We start from the raw sequence: 18045 nt of genomic DNA on the forward strand, positions 1-18045 counted from the left end.
TTATTCTCAAGGATAGATCATACGTTAGGCTACTAAACATTCTTTAAAAATTTTTAAAAACGTTGAAATCATATCAAGTATCTTCTTTGATCACCATGAAATAAAACTATAAATCAACAATTAGAGAAACTTTGTAAACTATAGAAACACATGGAAACTAAACAATATGCTCCTGTATGACTAGTGGGTCAATAAAGAAATTAAGAAGAAAATTAGAACATTTCCTGAAACAAATGGAAATGAAAACAACATACCAAACCCTATGGGACACAACAAAATCAGCTCTAAGAGAAAAGGTTATAGCAATAAGTGCCCACGTTAAAAGAGTAGAGAAACTTCAAATAAACAACCTAACAATTCATCTGAAAGAACTGGAAAAGCAAGAACAAACCAAATTCAAAATTAGTAGAAGAAAATATATAATAAAGATCAGAGCAAAATAAGTAAAATTAAAATGAAAAAATATATAAAATGTCAATGTAACAGAAAATTATTTTTTTTGAAAATGTAAACACAAATGACAAACATTTAGCGAGATAAACTACAAAAAAATTGGAGAAAATCGAAATAAATAAAATCTGAGATGGAAAAGAAGACATTGCAACTGACACCACAGAAATTCAAAGGATCCCTTTTGGTTACTATGAGCAACTATATGCCAATTAATTGGAAAACCTAGAATAAATGGTTAAATTCCTAGACATATACAATAATCTGTACAATGAAAATTATAAAACATAAATGCAGGAAATTGAAGAGGACACAAAAAATTGTAAAGATATTCCACGTTCAGTGATCGGAAGAATTAATATTGTAAAAATGTCCATAGTACTCAAAGCAATATATAGACTGAATGCAATCCCTACCAACACACCAATGACAATTTTCACAGAAATAGAAAAAATAATGCTAAAATTTATATGGAATCACAAAAGACTCAGAATAGCCAAAGCCATTTAGAGGAAAAAGAACAAAACGGGAGGATCACGTTATTTGACTTCAAATTACACTACAGAGCTATTGAAACCAAAACAACATGGTACTGACATAAAAACAGACACAGAAAAATGGAACTGAGCAGAAAATCCAGAAATAAATCCATACATCTACCTTGAGCTCATTTTCGATAAAGGTGCCAAGAATAAACACTGGGGGACAACCTCTTTAATATATATGTTAGAAAAACTGGATATCCATATGTAGAAGAATGAAGCGAGAACCCCACCTCTTGCCATACACAAAAAATCAAATCATAATATATTAAAGACTTAAATATAAGAGTTCAAACTATGAAACTATTACAAGAAAACATTGGGGAAACTCTCCAGGATATTAGTATGTGCAAAGATTTCTTGAGTAATACCCCAAAAGCACAGGCAACCAAAGCCAAAATAAACAAATAGGATCAAATCAAGTTAGAAACTTCTGCACAGTATACAATCAACAAGGTGAAGTGACATTACACAGAATGGGAGAAAATATTTGCGAACTATCCATCTGACAAGGGATGGATAACCAGAATATATAAGGAGTTGAAATAACTCAATAGGGAAAAACAAAACAAAACAAAACAAACAAACAAACAAAAACTAATAATCTGATTTTTAAATGGGCAAAATATCTGACTAGACATTTCCTAAAGAGGACATACAAATGGCAAGCAGGTATATGAAAAGTTGCTCACCATCACTGATCACCAGAGAAATGCAAACCAAACTATAATGAGCTATCATCTTACCCCAGTTAAAATGGCTATTAACCAAAAGGCAGGCAATAAGGAATGCTGGTGAAGATGTGGAGAAGAGGGAATCCTTGTACATTATTGGTAGGAATGTAAATTAGTGTGGCCACTATGGAGAATAGTATGGAGGCTTCTCAAAAAGCTGAAAATAGAACTACTATATGATTTGTCAATCCCACTGCTAGGTATATACTCCCAAAAAAGGAAATGAGTATGTTAAAGAGAAATCTGCAATCTGATTTTTTGCATCACTATTGACAATAGTCAAGATTTGGAAGCAAGCAAAGTGTCGATCCACAGACAAATAAATAAAGAAAATATGGTACACATACACAGTGGATAACAATTCAGCCATAAAAAGAAGGAGATCCTGTCATTTGCAAAAACATGGTTGGAACTGGAAGTCATTATGTTAAGTGAAATAACCAAGCATAGAACGATGAACTTTGCATGTTCTCAACTTATTTGTGGGAGCTGAAATGAAAATGAGTGAAATCATAGAGAAAGAGAATAGAATGATGGTTAACAGAGGCTAGGAAGGGTAGTGGTGGCAGGAAGGAAGGGAGTGGGGAGAATTAATAGGTATAAAAATATAGTTAAATATGATGAATAAAAAGCAGCACAACAGAGTGACTATAGTCAGCAATAATTTATTGTATATTTTAAAATAACTAAAAGTATAATTGAAATGTTTGTAACACAAAATAATAGTACATACTTGAGTTGATGGATACCTCATTTTCCCTGATGTGAATATTACACATTGTATGACTGTATCAAAATATCTCATGTACCCTATAAATATCTACATCTACTATGTATACATAAATATTTAAGAGAAATAAATTATTATTGAATAAACAAACTCTCTCTTACAACTAACCCTATAGTTTATGTCAGTGTTTGTTGGACAATGGGTAAAATTGTTTCTGAATAACTGAAAAATCTCTTATTGAAAACTTCTAAAAAAAATTAAATTGAGCACTTGCCGGTCTTTGCTGAGGAAAAGAATATATAACTTAAGCAAATTTTCCTTTTTAAGATTCTCAAATTTGAGGTGGTCAGTATGGATTTCCAAATAGCTAAGAAATACGAAAACCTCCTTTCTCCTTCAAAGTATAAAAACATGCTTTAAGTTGTCTGGATTTCATGAAGTCTTGCCTGCAGGTATAGAACTGCTACGTGCCAGGGGCCACAATTTGTTTGAACTTGGCAGTCTTTATTGCCAATTTTAATTAATTTTCTTTGTCACATTTCATATATTTCCTTTACTGCATTCAAGGGACTACATAGAGGTGCCCCAGGGTGGCTAATTTAACACCTGAAATTTCCATTATTATTTTTTTTATGTCTCAGATTGACTTGTGGGCAATGATGTGCTTACGTATGGCATAGAAAATTCCCACAGCAGGCATTCTGTTTTGGATAAGTTTGCATTAAAAGCTCTTAATAGGGACAGCATATTTCCTTTGAAGTTCCTGGACAAAACCTATTGTAATTCCTGTCTTGCTTGTATTTAGCCAGAAAATATAGCTACCCTGATGTCTGTTCTTGGTTCAAATCTCATTAGCTTGGTGTCTGCATTCACTACTTGTGCAATAATGAATAATTTTTTATTTGAATAAGGCCCCTGGGAACATATACACGTGTGCATGTACATGAGTTGATTAGAAATTCTCTGTGTAGCTATGACTGAGAAGCAGAGAAATGAAGACATAATATCATTCTTAAGTTCAAGTCCCAGTCTCCAATATGGGCCTGTGATCCTGGGGCAATCACACAATAGGCCCTCAATTTCCTCAGATATAAAACTAAGAGAATGACAGTTTTTGCTTACAGAGTTACTAAATTAATTTCATTAAAAAATAAGTACAAAATAATCCAGTAATATAAACACATTACTTATTTTACATTGAGAAGATCAGTTGATATAGTTTGGCTACGTCCCATCCAAATCTCATCATGAATTGTAGCTCCCACAATTCCCATGTGCTGTGAGAGGGACCTGGTGGGAGGTAATCGAATCAAGGGGGCAAGTCTTTCGTATATTATTCTCTTGATAGTGAATAAGTCCCACAAGATCTGATGGTTTTGTAAACGGGAGCTTCCATGCACAAGTTCTCTTCTCTTGTCTGCTGCCATGTGAGATGTGCCTTTCACCTTGCGCCATGATTGTGAGGCTTCCCCAGCCATGTGGAACTGTGAGTCTGTTAAACCTCTTTCTTTTATAAATTGCCCAGTCTTGGGTAAGTCATTATCAACAGTATGAAAATGGACTAATACACCAGTAAAGTAGCAGGCATTGGTGAGAGACCTGGATCTGAAGCTCCCCTCCACCACTTACTAGCTATTAGACTTCTCATTGCCTCAGTGTTCCTCATCCATAAGATGGGAACAAAAATAGAGCCTCTGCTCATGGGTTACTGTGAGGACTAAATTAAAAATTCATTGCATAAGGCATTTATGCAATGTCATGATACATTAAGTATGCAATTAATTACAGTTATGTTACTTTGGGGGTAATATTTGTGGTAGATTACTTTTTCCTCTGATACAAGTTCTTGTACCTTTGTAAAGAATCCAAAATTCCCTTCCATTTAATCATTAATACCTTCACGTGTTAGGAAAGGCACTTCCTTACCTCTCCAAACTACCTATTTAACAAATCCAGCAATCACAATACAGGGAATCCTTTTCTTTACAATTAACATGGGTCATGTCAGTACTTGAGTGTTAATATTTAAGGACTTAATGAGAGAGTTCCCTCTTTTAGGAACTAAACCACTGCTTAGTTCCTAAAAACTGAGGCGGAAAAAAGTAGCCAAATACATAAATAAATTTAGTCTGATAATAGCCATAATTTGTCAGATTAGGTGAAGTAGGCAGCACAGAACTGAGAATATATCACTACATAAATAAATGAAGGGATGAATGCATAAATCAATGCATGAGAAACAGTTTGATACACTAATCATAAAAGCGGATACAAGGTGGAAAATTATTTCAGCAGATGGGAAGGGTTAAGAGTAATTTCTGTATGCAGTTGTCAGACATGTAATAGAAGGGAGAGGAACTCAAGTTAGAGAAATGGTACACTGGGAGGTGTTGGAAAGAATTAGACATGGAGTTAAGATGTCTCTTTCCATTTTTGTAACATTTTCAGAACTAGTATCCTAATTTCAGGGTTCATCCAAATTCCTCTCATCTATGTTGCTTATGGCCACTTCTCCTACCTTACCTATAAATTAAGCTACAATAACAAACAATCTTCCAAAAGTGATATTTAAAACAAAATTGAGTAGACTACTGAGCACAATCAGATCTATTAGAGGCATCTATTTAAAAAGAAAAGTATCTATTTAAAAAGAAAAATCTATTTAAAAAGAAAAATCTATTTAAAAAGAAAAATCGATTAACACATATTCATTTAGAATACACCATGTGTTAAGTGAAATAGGAACAAACTCTAAGGAGTAAATGTTGCCTATAAAAATGTAGCAATAATCTAATTGAGGACACAAATATTAACTTTTTAAGTATAAGAAAGAGGGTTGAACCATAATCATTAAGGAAGAAACAGGGAGTAACAAACTATTTCTTTTTCAATCCTTTAACTTATTAAGTTCCTGCAACTTTCCTACTATACTCCAGGACCATGGTAGACAGGCAACTTACAGTCAGGGAAACAAGAAATTGGAGAGGGTCCCATTCAACAGTCAAAAGTGCTGTACACACATCCGTCTCTGTCCAAATTTCCCATGCTGATTAACATAGGCTCTACTCATTTTCCTACAGTTAGAGAGAAGTCATTTCTGTTTCTCCACTCTCTTTATGTGCCATTCCAACTCTTATTCCCATTCATGGTCTTTCATTTAGCCAAGAATAAGGCTTTCTCTTTCAATTTTATTCAACCTTAGCCTTCTGTAATTCAACAGAATAGTTGTGGGGAGCCACAAACAATCCAGCACGTCATGGAAATAAAAATAAAACCACTCAATATTGTTAGAAAAATAATTCACTACTGAGCAATGAAAATCAATTGCTAGGCTCTGTTGCCATCTTACCTACCTTCCCAATAAGCTCCGGACCTATCTTCAACAAGAGATGAAGAATCCCTCTTTTCTATGACTTTTGCATTTACCGCTACACCTGTGAGGAACGTTCCTACTCTCTAATTTTATTGTTTGTTTTTCTTTGACTTTAAAATTCTTACTTTAACAGTTTTGTCCATATTTGTATATGAATTAAATCACTTATGGGTAATTATTATTGTCTTCACACTATAGCTGACTGTCCTGAAATTGACTGCCAACATGAATTGTGAGGGTCACTGATCCCATGTATTTGGTTGGCTCAGCTAACTGTTCTTAGGAACAAATTTCAGAGGCTTAACACAAAAGCCTCATTTCTCACTCATGTAACACATCAGTGCCAGTATTTGATGGTGAGTCGAGTACCTTAGCTCCTTCCATCTGTGAATTTATCATGCCCTAGGGATTCGTAACTCTCTCCTGGATCTTTGTAACCAACTGGAAAAAGAAGAAAAAGAGAATGCAGAGAATCATGAAAGAGCATTTATGGGCCAGGCCTGAAGGCAGTGACCATTACCCCTACTCTCAATCTAATAACTAAGACTGAGCAACATAACAGAAGGGAAGGCTAGCTGGAGCACATTGGGAAAATGAGACATAGTTGATAAACAATTAATCAATCTCTGTCTTGGTCTGAACCTTAGAAAACAATGTTCTACCCATTCCTACAACATAAAATACACATATCCAAAATTTTACCCATTTCTACAACATAAAATACACATATTTTCTCCTCAAGTGAGCTAATGTAATGCCCTATTTATTGTGTCCACTTATAAGTCTATAATCTACAGGGAATATATAGTCCTCAGTAGCTCCTCAGAGTGTAATGACTCCTCAGAGTATAAGATAATTGTAAAAACAATTGTTTGTTTCCAAAACTTTCAGGGTCTTGACAGTAATGTCAAGGTAATTACATATGAACTAAAAAGATTTCTGCTGCTCACCAGCACCCAATATACAATATTAGAATAGGAAGGAAATAACTCAGTAAGGTTCTACATTTGGAAAAAAGGAATAATGCATAGCTTGCAAATGTTTTCCTCCATTCTGTAGGTTGTTTGTTTGCTCTGTTGATAGTTACTTTTGTTGTTCAGAAGCTCTTTTATGTAATTAGATCCTTTTGTCAGTTTCTGGTTTGATGCATGTAGAATTAGACAAAAATAATTTACAGAGGCCAACACTGAGACAGTTTTCTCTTAGAATTTTTAATAGTTTAAGGCCTTACATTTAAATGTTTAATCCATCTTGAGTTAATTTTTGTACATGGTAAAAGGCAAGGGTCCAGTTTCATTGTTATGCATGTGGATAGCCAGTTATATCAGCACCATTTATTGAATAGGGAGTCCTTTCCTTATTGCTTATTTTTGTCAACTTTGTAGAAATCAAATGGCTGTCAGTGTGCAGTTTTATTTCTGAGTTCTCTACTCTGTTCCATTGGTCTATGTGTCTTTTTGTTTTTTTGTACCAATACCCTGCTGTTTTGGTTACTGTAGCCTTATCGTATAGTTTGAAGTCTGATAGTGTGATACCTCTGGATTTGTTCTTTTTGCTTAGAATTGCTTTGGCTACTAAGGCTCTTTTTGGTTCCATATGCATTTTATAATATATATTTTTTTCTAAATCTGTGAAAAATGAAATTGATAGTTTGACAGGAATAGCACTAAATCTACACATTGTTTTGAGCAGTATGGTCATTTTAATGATACTAATTCCTCAAAACCATTAGCATGGACTGTTTTTCCATTTATTTGTGCCATCTCTGATTTATTTCAGCAGAGTTTTTTTAAGTAGGAACTAACACACTGAGCACACATGGATATAAATAAGGGAATAATAGACTTATTTAGTAGTCTGTGGACTACTAGAGAGGTGAGAGAGAGAAGGGGTGTGGGGGAAAAAACTACTTATTGAGTACTATTTTCATTACCTGGGTGAAGAGATCCATACCCCAAACCTCAGCATCATGCAATATACCCAGATAACAAACCTGTACTTATAACCCTCTACCCTGTATCTAAAATAAAAGTTGATTAATAAAAGAAAGGAAAATTTAAAAAGAAGAATGAGAGAAAAGAGCAGACATTAGTCCATTCTGATTCTGAAATCCTGTTGAATATAATAAAAAATACATAAAACATACAGAATATGTGTTAATCAGCTAATTACTGGTGAGTCTTCTGCTCAACCTATTCGTATTAGGTTGGAGTAAGAGTACTTGTGATTTTTCTCATTAAAAACTGCAGTTACGTTTGTGCTAGGGTACATGTGCACAACGTGCAAGTTTGTTACATATGTATACATGTGCCGCGTTTGTTTTGCTGCACCCATTCACTCATCATTTACATTAGGTATTTCTCCTAATGCTATCCCTTCCCCCTCCCCCCTCCCCCCAACCCCACGACAGGCCCCGGTGTGTGATGTTCCCCACCCTGTGTCCAAGTGTTCTCATTGTTCAGTTCCCACCTGTGAGTGGGAACATGCGGTGTTTGGTTTTCTGTCCCTGCGATGGTTTGCTCAGAATGATGGTTTCCAGCTTCATCCATGTCTCTTGGCTTTTGTTAGCTGAGAAATCTTTCTGGGTCTTAGAATTCAAGACCTATTTTAGTCTTAGTACTTTCTATTTGGCCTCCAGAAACAACTGGTTTCTACAACGCTTTAAGGCTCTTGATCTTCAGACTTTCCCCATTTTCTCCAATCTCTTGTAAAAAATCAGAAAACTCTAACTTAAGAGCATCTCTTTATTATTATGTCTTAACAGCAAAGCCAATATACAGCATCAATTTCTTCACAATTTCTTCAACAGCATCTGATTCTTCACAATGACTTACTAAGACTGTAGGCTCAGTAGCCTCATTGTCTCCAAGACTTCTCTACATGCAGGTGTCTGTGTGTCCTTGCTGGTTGCTACTCACAATTACACCACGCCACTAATTTTAGGCTTTTATTATAGGATATCACACTTGAAAATACTAATTTCCATATTAGTCAGGGTAGGCTAATTGCTATAACAAACAACCTCAAATGCCCTATGACTTCATAGAATAAAATTATTTCACTCACATGTACAGAATAGTTCAGTGTGGCTCATTATTGGATGTCTTTAAATACGATCACTCAGGCACTGGCTGCTCCCATATTGGGTTTCTGCTGACCTCCAGTTTGTTGGAGTTCCCTAAAACTAACCTATAGGCAGGAGAAAATAGAAAATTACATGGAAGCTTTCATCATCTGGGCTTACTAGTTATGTGTATCACATTCAGTTACATTCAATTGATAAGAATTCAGTCACATGACTTCAACTAACTAGAAAGATAGTGAATAAAGTGATAAAACTCTGAACCCAGGAAAAAATGATAAACAATTTTATTTTGTTTTCAGCACAGTTTTTGTTGTTGTTGTTTTCTTTTGTTTTAGATGGAGTCTCACTCTGTTGTCCAGGCTGGAGTGCAGTGGCACAATCCTGGCTCACTGCAAGCTCCGCTTCCTGAGTTCAAATGATCCTCCTGCCTCAGCCTCCTGAGTAGCTAGGATTACAGGCACGTGCCACCACGCCCAGCTAATTTTTGTATTTTTAGCAGAGACGCGGTTTCACCATATTGACCAGGTTGGTCTCGAACTCCTGACCTCGTGATCTGCCTACCTCGGCCTCCCAAAGTGCTGGGATTACAGGCGTGAGCCACCGCGCCAGGCCAGAGCACAGTTTTGTACATCGGTCTTTAATAATACATTTTATAGCTTTTCGAGGTTCCGTTACAATTTCACCTAAAATCCAGCAGCTCTATCAAGTCTTTCTTCACTAAAAATATTATCTGTGGGGAAACACTACAGCCCAGAAAGGTAACACTTCCGTATTTAAGCTATTCTTTTTTTATTTTAGTCTTTTATAATTATTTGGCTAATATTTGGTGTCAAAAAGCTACAAGTCCCTGCAACACATGTCAGGAGGCAACAGCCCTCTAGCTAGTATGTCCATCTGAAAATGTACTTGATTCCGTTACCTGTGAAACAGAACTGCATAGACTTGATGTCGATTTTATATACATTACCAAATATCCATGCAGCTTTACAAAATGCAAACCCATTCAGAAATACGGTTGTTTAAATTTTTAAAACAAACTATTCAGAAGCATTTAAGACATTATTCTAAATGTTACAACACCAAATGGGGTTAATTAAACTAGATGGTTTTAGAGAAGATTAGTGAGTATATTTACAGGTTGATATGTTAACCTCCACATCTTCTTATATTTTTATTTAACTGATGATATTCTGTATTAGACATCTCCAAGAAAATGTTCACTAGGGTGCATTAATAAAACTAATTTAAAGCAATAAACTATTTTTAAGTAATCTAGGTGATATATGTAATATATATTTATTGCTAAACATTATGTATTTATTGCTAAACATTATAAAATATAAAAAAAGACTTACATAAGAAAATTCAGATCACCTTTCACACCGTATTTTATATACAAACTCTTGGAAAAAGTCGGAAATAAAGATAGGCATATTTTAAATAATTTAGGTATTATAATTATATATTATCTATACTTACTATCTTGTTGTTAATATTCCCTATGGCATTAAATGTTGTTAGAGGTGAAAATATTTAATAACAACAGCCTTTCAACAAGTGGGTAGAGGCTTATAGATTTTACTAAGACCCTAAGTTTGGAAATGTAGATGGTTTTTATATTTTTATTCTTACAAATTATAGTATACAATCTTTTACATAAATCTTTCTGTGTATCTGAATACATACTCTGTATAAATGTTTAAGATGCAATATTCTTATTTTCAAATGCTTTTATTTTTAACCCATAATGCTCTTGGGTCTACAAATCAACCTATATTTTTCTTTCTACCTTGAATTAATTTTGTAGTTCTCCTATCTAATTTAGATACACTGAGTTCTATAAATAATTACACTACCAATTAAAAAATCTTATAATGGCTTGGTTAGTGATTGAGTCCTTTTGTATTTTAGGCATACTTTCAACCTAGCTTAATATAATTAATGAATTTTCTATAATATTCCACTAGTAGTGAATGCTTAGTGCTTTAGTACCTAATGGTACCAATGAAATATACAACCAAAGCTGTTGAGTTTTTTATATATGTGTGTGTGTGTATATATATACACACACACACATAGATAATGTAAATATATATGAAAATATCAATATTAATATTTATAATGTTTCCATTTATATTTCAGAAATGCATGTGAAATGTATATAACATTTTATAATAGCTGTTAAATATATGCATATACACACATATGTATGTGTATAGCTTTATATACACAGAGGTTATTTTTTAAGCCTAGAAATGCTTGTATTTAAATTGTTAATACATAGTATATCCAAAACTGTATCTACATGCATTATAACATAAATTGTATGTTCACATTTAAGTCTTTAATTTTTTTGAAACCTTATAGGTGTATGAAAGCATACATATTCCTTAATTCGGATTCATATACATGAGTTAGAAAAGGTGATATTTTGAAAGTGGAATAAATTTAAAAATTAATTGTTTTAAGTATGCATCAATAATTTTAAGTAATTAATCAAATTTGCCAAATATATTTCCTGGTCTGCATAGTTGAAGTTTGCAAACTTTGATTCTCCCATATGATTTGTGTTTAATTAATACTAGTTTCATTCTTCATATAGCACAATTTTAATGCATTCCATCTATGTACTTAGTCTTTATAATAGGCTAAATATCTTCACTAGTATGGGATGAAGTTTTCTACATATAATATTTAAATTTTGGATTATAAACCTTTTATGTTTTGTTCTGCTCCAACATTTTGTTGTATTTTTCCTATACTTTTAATTGTTAACCATACTTTATGAAAGTTGTTATTATTTTTTGTCTTATTTTTCTTTTGTATTCTCTGTCTGTTAAGTATATTTAAGGAGCAATCCAAGCGCTAGACTTAAAGAGACAAATGCTTTAGCAGGACTTTCATAAGCACTCAATTTTTCTCTGTAGACCTAATTCCTTTCTTATGAATTCTCAAAAACAATTTGCAACTTTTCTACTGCCTTGTTTCTTTGCTATGCAGTTGCACAGAATTACTCCAATTCTCTAATCTATCATGTGCTTTTTTATACAGAAAAAGCCAGTTCAAAAATGCCACCAAAGGAAAGTACTGCAACAATTATTCCAACCTACACTAAAAAAAAAAATACTTAGTTTCAGTGTGCTAGTCTCAAAAATGGGAATAATCACAATTACCTCTCAGAAGGAAGAAATTCCCCATCATGTGTCCAACAGCAAATGTGTCTCATTGTGGGCAGTGTTATGCTTACATATTCTCACACTCATCAATCTTTAATAGTAAGTCTTCACTTGTTATACATTATTATACTACAGCTTAGTTTGTGACATGCCTTCTTTCTCTAGTAGAATATAAGCTTCTCGAAGGCAGAGGAGATTTCAGTCATCTTTTATTGTTGTATATTTCCTGAGAAAAGTTCATGACTTAAAGTACTCCATGAATGTTGAATATATGAAAAGATGAATGACTGAATGAGTTAGCAACAGTGAACATTTGAGTTAGAGACTTTCAATGATCTTGTCTACATACTGATTCTACGTATTATTTCCAATAAAATAAAATTTTTTCTAGTCTCTTAGAATAGCAGGTATTTGATTAGAAGGATAAAACGAAATGGCATGCCAATTTTCTTCAACATTTTAAAAGAGAAAAACACTTTTAAAACTTTTGAGTACATTTGCCTGCAGGTAAAGAACATTTAGACTTGAGGTGGGAGAGTGAACAATTAGAAGAACTTATAGAATGACTGACAGCTCTTCAAAGTGAAGAGATAAATCTTATTACTATCTAGAAAATCTTCAGCCTTAAGATCATCTAATTTGGGGTGCTCCATATTTTATCAATGCTAATAATTCTGAAATTTCTGTAATTCAAATGTTATGTCTAAAGGCAATACAAAAGATGCTATCTAGAGAATAATTTTGCTGAGAAGTAATTCTCCAGTCCTTTTATTCTTCCCTACTTTAGTGTGAAAAGTTCCAAAGAGTAGAATTCATATAAATTTTCACTCTCTTAATTGTACTATGATAAATATTTAACCTGATTCTCTCAGTCAAAATAACACAATACGATAATTTAAAAATATTTTTTCTTAAATAAACTGAGGTTGTATAACGCCAAAGCTGTATCTTGTAGCCAAAGTTTAAACCATGTCTAAATGGATGTATACACAAAAATGAATTAGCATGAACAGTTAACTTGCCTTGCTTTTCCAGGAAAGAGCTTACATTTACAGGGTCATATGCTTACAGTTCACATTCATCTGAGACCTACAACACATTAAGAAACAAAGTTATTAGGGAGATCTTAAATCTCGTTGGTTTTATAGTTTCCAAGAATATTGTTTAAAAGCTCAGCTTCCTTAGAAAGTCCTTTCGGATTACTCTTCTCTCCTAGGACCCAGCAATAGTTTTATGCACATTTTAATATGAACTTATGAAAACAGTATCATAGAAGAGACAAAGTCATTGCTTTACCAATCTAATGAAGATTGTTATCTCAGTTTACCACAATTCTAGTACATTCTAAATTCTCAATACAACTGAAATATTGACAGTAATTAAATTATAATACTTAAGAGCATGAGATAATTTTTAAAACAATTAAAGAGGCATGGGAGAATTATCAAAATGGGGAAATTTCTCTTGTACCAGCTATTACAATAAATGTTATGCAGGTGTTACTTTCAAATTCATACCCTGGAAGGCATAGCATATAGATTTTTTCCATTCTGTGAAAGAAGATAACGTAGCTCCAACGTCATGCGTCTAATTCTTTGCAAAGGTGGGTTATTTTTCTTATCCAATTTTTCACAATGTCTGTATTTTCTATGTTCTGTTTATGCTTTTATCTCATCTACAGGTGGACTTTCTTTTCCATAAATTGATCATCTAATCCAGGTCAAAGCTTGAATCTCACTCAAATACTGTTACTTTCCCAGTACTAGTACTCACTGGGTTAACACTTTATAAAGAAATGAGAATGTTATTATTAAAATGTGATTCAGGAGGAAAAAAGCGTTTGAATCTTGGGCTTGTAGAGTTAATTGAATCAAAACATTCTCCATGGGTATGAGAGAGAAAAGCATTAATGGTGGCATACAGTCCAATACTTCATTCTTATGAATTGTGCTGATGCCTCCGTATATAAGACAAAGAAGAAAAGTGTGTTGTTAAAATTTGTTCATATATCATTTCTGTTCAGTGGAAATGAAAAATGTAATATCAGAAAGACTAATCTTCCAACTGCCAAAGATTAGCAGTTTCAGATAGAACCGAAATGAAAGTATTTTTTCTCTTAGGATCAACGACCTCTCATTTTGACAAATCTACACTTCAATTTTCATTAGAAAATTTTAAATGCCTCTTGCAGCTGCCTTTTGAAAATTAAGCCTAATTAAAGAAAATGGCAAGGGAGTACTTGGCTCAACTCAAGCTAGGCAGTCCCAGAAATTTACTTTGCAACAATAAAATCAGTATTTTGGGAATATTCACATGTATGTACATGAACGCAGCAATTATTATCAGTCCTGAAAGAGCTCACAGTTTAGTTGAGGACATAGTATCAATATCCAGAAATAAAGAAACTTTTCAAAAAAATGGGATAATAAGGCTGTAAATTTTCAGGGAAAAAAGATGATAAATCAATGTGGATTGGACTGATTTGGATGACTTCATGTAACTTGGTCAAGCTTAGAAGTTGAATAGAGTTTGGAGAGATACAATATTGATTCATTTCAGACAAGGACGGACAAAAGTATATAAGCAAATATACAAAATATTTTAAGAAATACTAAAAAGGTCAATCACCTAAGATGTATAAGTAGTTTCTCGAGAAAAAGGAAGTGAAATATCTGCCACCGTTTATATAATGTCCCATGAAATATACAGTTTCCTTTCAATTACACAGAGTGTTAGAAAAAGGAAGAGATTGGACGGAGCGAAATTTAAAAGGCTACGTTAGGAGAAGGTGAGACCTAGAGAACGAGGACTGTATTCAGTACTACATATTAATGAGATTTGGGTGTGTAGTCACCCCTGAGTCGAATAAGGATCAGAGAGATAAATTGCTTTGCATAATGTAGTGAGGTTGATCAAGTTTCAGTATAAGCCCCATGAAAGAAATAAAAGGGAGGTGGTGAACCACATGGCAGGAAGCTTGTGATTACAGTGTAACTTGACCATTAAAATGCGACGTGGCAAGTTTCAAAACTTTTAAAAACAAGGATGCCAATATTCAGTTTTAAAATGTTGTAAAACGCCTCCATCTCTCCAATGAAGTCTGCTACTCACAAAAATTGTGTGACGGTATTTTTGAAGAAAACCACAGAAAGGTACTGATTTCCACGTACAGATTTGTTCAGAGCAGAGAGGAGACCATATATACAAGATGCAATTCAGATTAAAGGTTCAAACATATCAGGGACTGTTACACCTGGTTTGGATGTTATCTTGGGATCATAATTCAGAGATCTTAAATCATTTGGATGCCTACTGTATTAGCAATTAGATTCTTAAGTTGAAGGTCTTACGAGAAAAATAATGATACACTTAAAGCAGTACTTCAAAAGTAATCATGTTTTAGGCTTCTTGAACAAAACTTGGAAATGATTTGCTGAAACTCTTCATAAATCTTTTGTTCAACGTCACTGTTATTCCAGTTCCAATAGAGCTTGCTATTTTCTTCAGGCAGTGCATTTCTTTCTTCTTTTAGTTGTGTGTTGAGGATATTTTGCTTTCCATTATTTGCATCTCTATACTATGGAAAAACATAAAACTAAAAAAATGGTTATTTTTCTCCCCAAAATGGCAATTGTGAAAACATAAGACTATTACTACTGTGGACTTCCTGTTTTCTTTTACAGAATAAAAAGCATTGGTTTTCTTCATTTTTATTTTGAAGGGTATGTTGTTTAGCATCCTCACTAGCCTGATACTTTCTGTATTGAATCAGCTACTTTTTCAGTACTCCCAAATTCCTTTTTTGAGTGATACTCAGAATTTCCCATAATGGCATCATAAACTAACCAGGGTGGAAATGTAAGAAGAGAGTGTTGGCAACATGACACACAGACAAACAAGGATACCTCATTTTACTGTGCTTCCCTTGGTTATGCTTCGCAGACACTATGTTTTTCACAAATTGAAGGTTTATGGCAACCCTGCATCAAGCAAGGCTGTCAGAGTCCCATTTCCAGCAACATCTGCTCATTTCATTAGAATATTTTAGCAATAAAGTATTTTTAAATTATAGTATGTACATTTTTGAGACCTGCTGTCGCACACTTAATAAATGACAGTATAGTATAAACACGAACATAACAGTACATACTTATACATACTGGGAAACCAAAAATTTTCATGTTACTCACTTTATTGCAATATTCACTTTACTGCAGTGGTCTGGAACTATCCACAATATCTCCAAGGTATATCTGTAATCCAATCTGATGAGATGTAAAAGATAAAATTTGATGAAGAATAAAGATTTCAGAAATTGTTATGAAAAACAAATAAAAATTGAGTCTACAATTTAGCACTTGGTATATAAAGAGCACTAACCACAGTTACTCTAATATCCTTAAAGAAAAAGGATACCACTATCTATCTGTCTTAGTTTGTTTTATATTGCTATAACAGAATATCTGAAGCTGGAAAACTTATATAGAATTAAAGGTTTATTTGGTTCATAATTTTGGTGGCTGGAAAGTCCAAGAGCATGGCACTGGCATCTGCTTACTTCTGGTGAGGGACCTGTGCTACATCAGGACATAGTGAAGAAGCAGAAACATGAGTGGATGTGTGCAAAGAGAAAGTGAACACCAGGAGGAAACTTGCCTTATAACAACCTGTCTCTCATGATAACTAATCCACTCCCTAAAGAGTGAGAACTCAGTCCTGAGTGGCAGCATTAATTTATTCACAAGGGCTACGCCCCCCAAACATCTTTCAGTGGATCCCACCTCCCCACACTGCCACAATGAAAATTAAATTTGAATATGAGTACCCAAGGAAACAAACCATACTGAAATCACAACACTGTCCAACAATTTTAAGTTTTCCATTGGCATTAATATGCTCAATATTTAAATAAATTAAGTCAATTATCTGAAAAACAAATCAATCTTCTTTTAATTACCATGAATCATATACTCCAGATGCAAACCATTTGCAAAGGTGGATTAATAAGATGCAAACAAGTATTGACTATTAAGAATAAAGCAATTTGATTCAAAATGTGAAAAACTAGTTTATCATAGAAAAAGATGGCAACATGTGTTAGGTTCAGAAAGCACCTAGTGAAATAACTGCCTATCCCCTTTATTTAGACTAGGAAGAAGCCAGTGCTATATTGGTTAGCAGCAAAACTTGCAAACCAAAAAATGCAACCAAATTTGGAAATGTTATGTAATATTACAAAGAAAAAATTTGGGAAATTTTCCAATACTACTTCACCACAAGTAAGAAAAAAAGTTTTAATTAAAATTGGAGGAGGACTAGATCTTTTAATCATTCCAAGTTTCATATATATATATATATATATATATATATATACACACACACACACTTAATTAACAAAACTCAATAACACTTGAAAATTTATGAACCAACTGCATATCAAGCATTGGTTTTATCATTTTGCAAACGTTAACTCATAATGTAATACCTATAACAGTCCTATAAAGAATTTTATATGTATGATATTTATGAGAAGATAAACTATTACTCTTCATTTAAATTTACAAATGCTTCACTAAAACGTATCCATTTAAAAAGATCTTCACCCAAAATAATATACTGGATCATCCTGCAATACCAACATTTCATCTAATAATCCTAGTTTTGGGATTTAACATTACAGTTGTTCCTTGGTGTCTAGGCAAAATTTGTTCAAGGCCCCCAGGAATACCAAAACTGGAAGATGCTCAAGTTGCTCATATGAAATGGCATAGCATTTACATTTAACCTACAAACATCCTCATCCTTCTGTACAACTTTAAATCTTCTCTAGATTACATATAATACCTAATGAAATGTAAATCCTTTGTAAATAGTTGTGATACCACATTATTTAAGGAATTATTACAAGGAAAAAAGTATGTACATGTTCAGTACAGACAAAGCCATTTATGTTTT

This window comes from Chlorocebus sabaeus, chromosome 24 (assembly GCF_047675955.1).
Source record: "Chlorocebus sabaeus isolate Y175 chromosome 24, mChlSab1.0.hap1, whole genome shotgun sequence".
Taxonomy (NCBI): domain Eukaryota; kingdom Metazoa; phylum Chordata; class Mammalia; order Primates; family Cercopithecidae; genus Chlorocebus; species Chlorocebus sabaeus.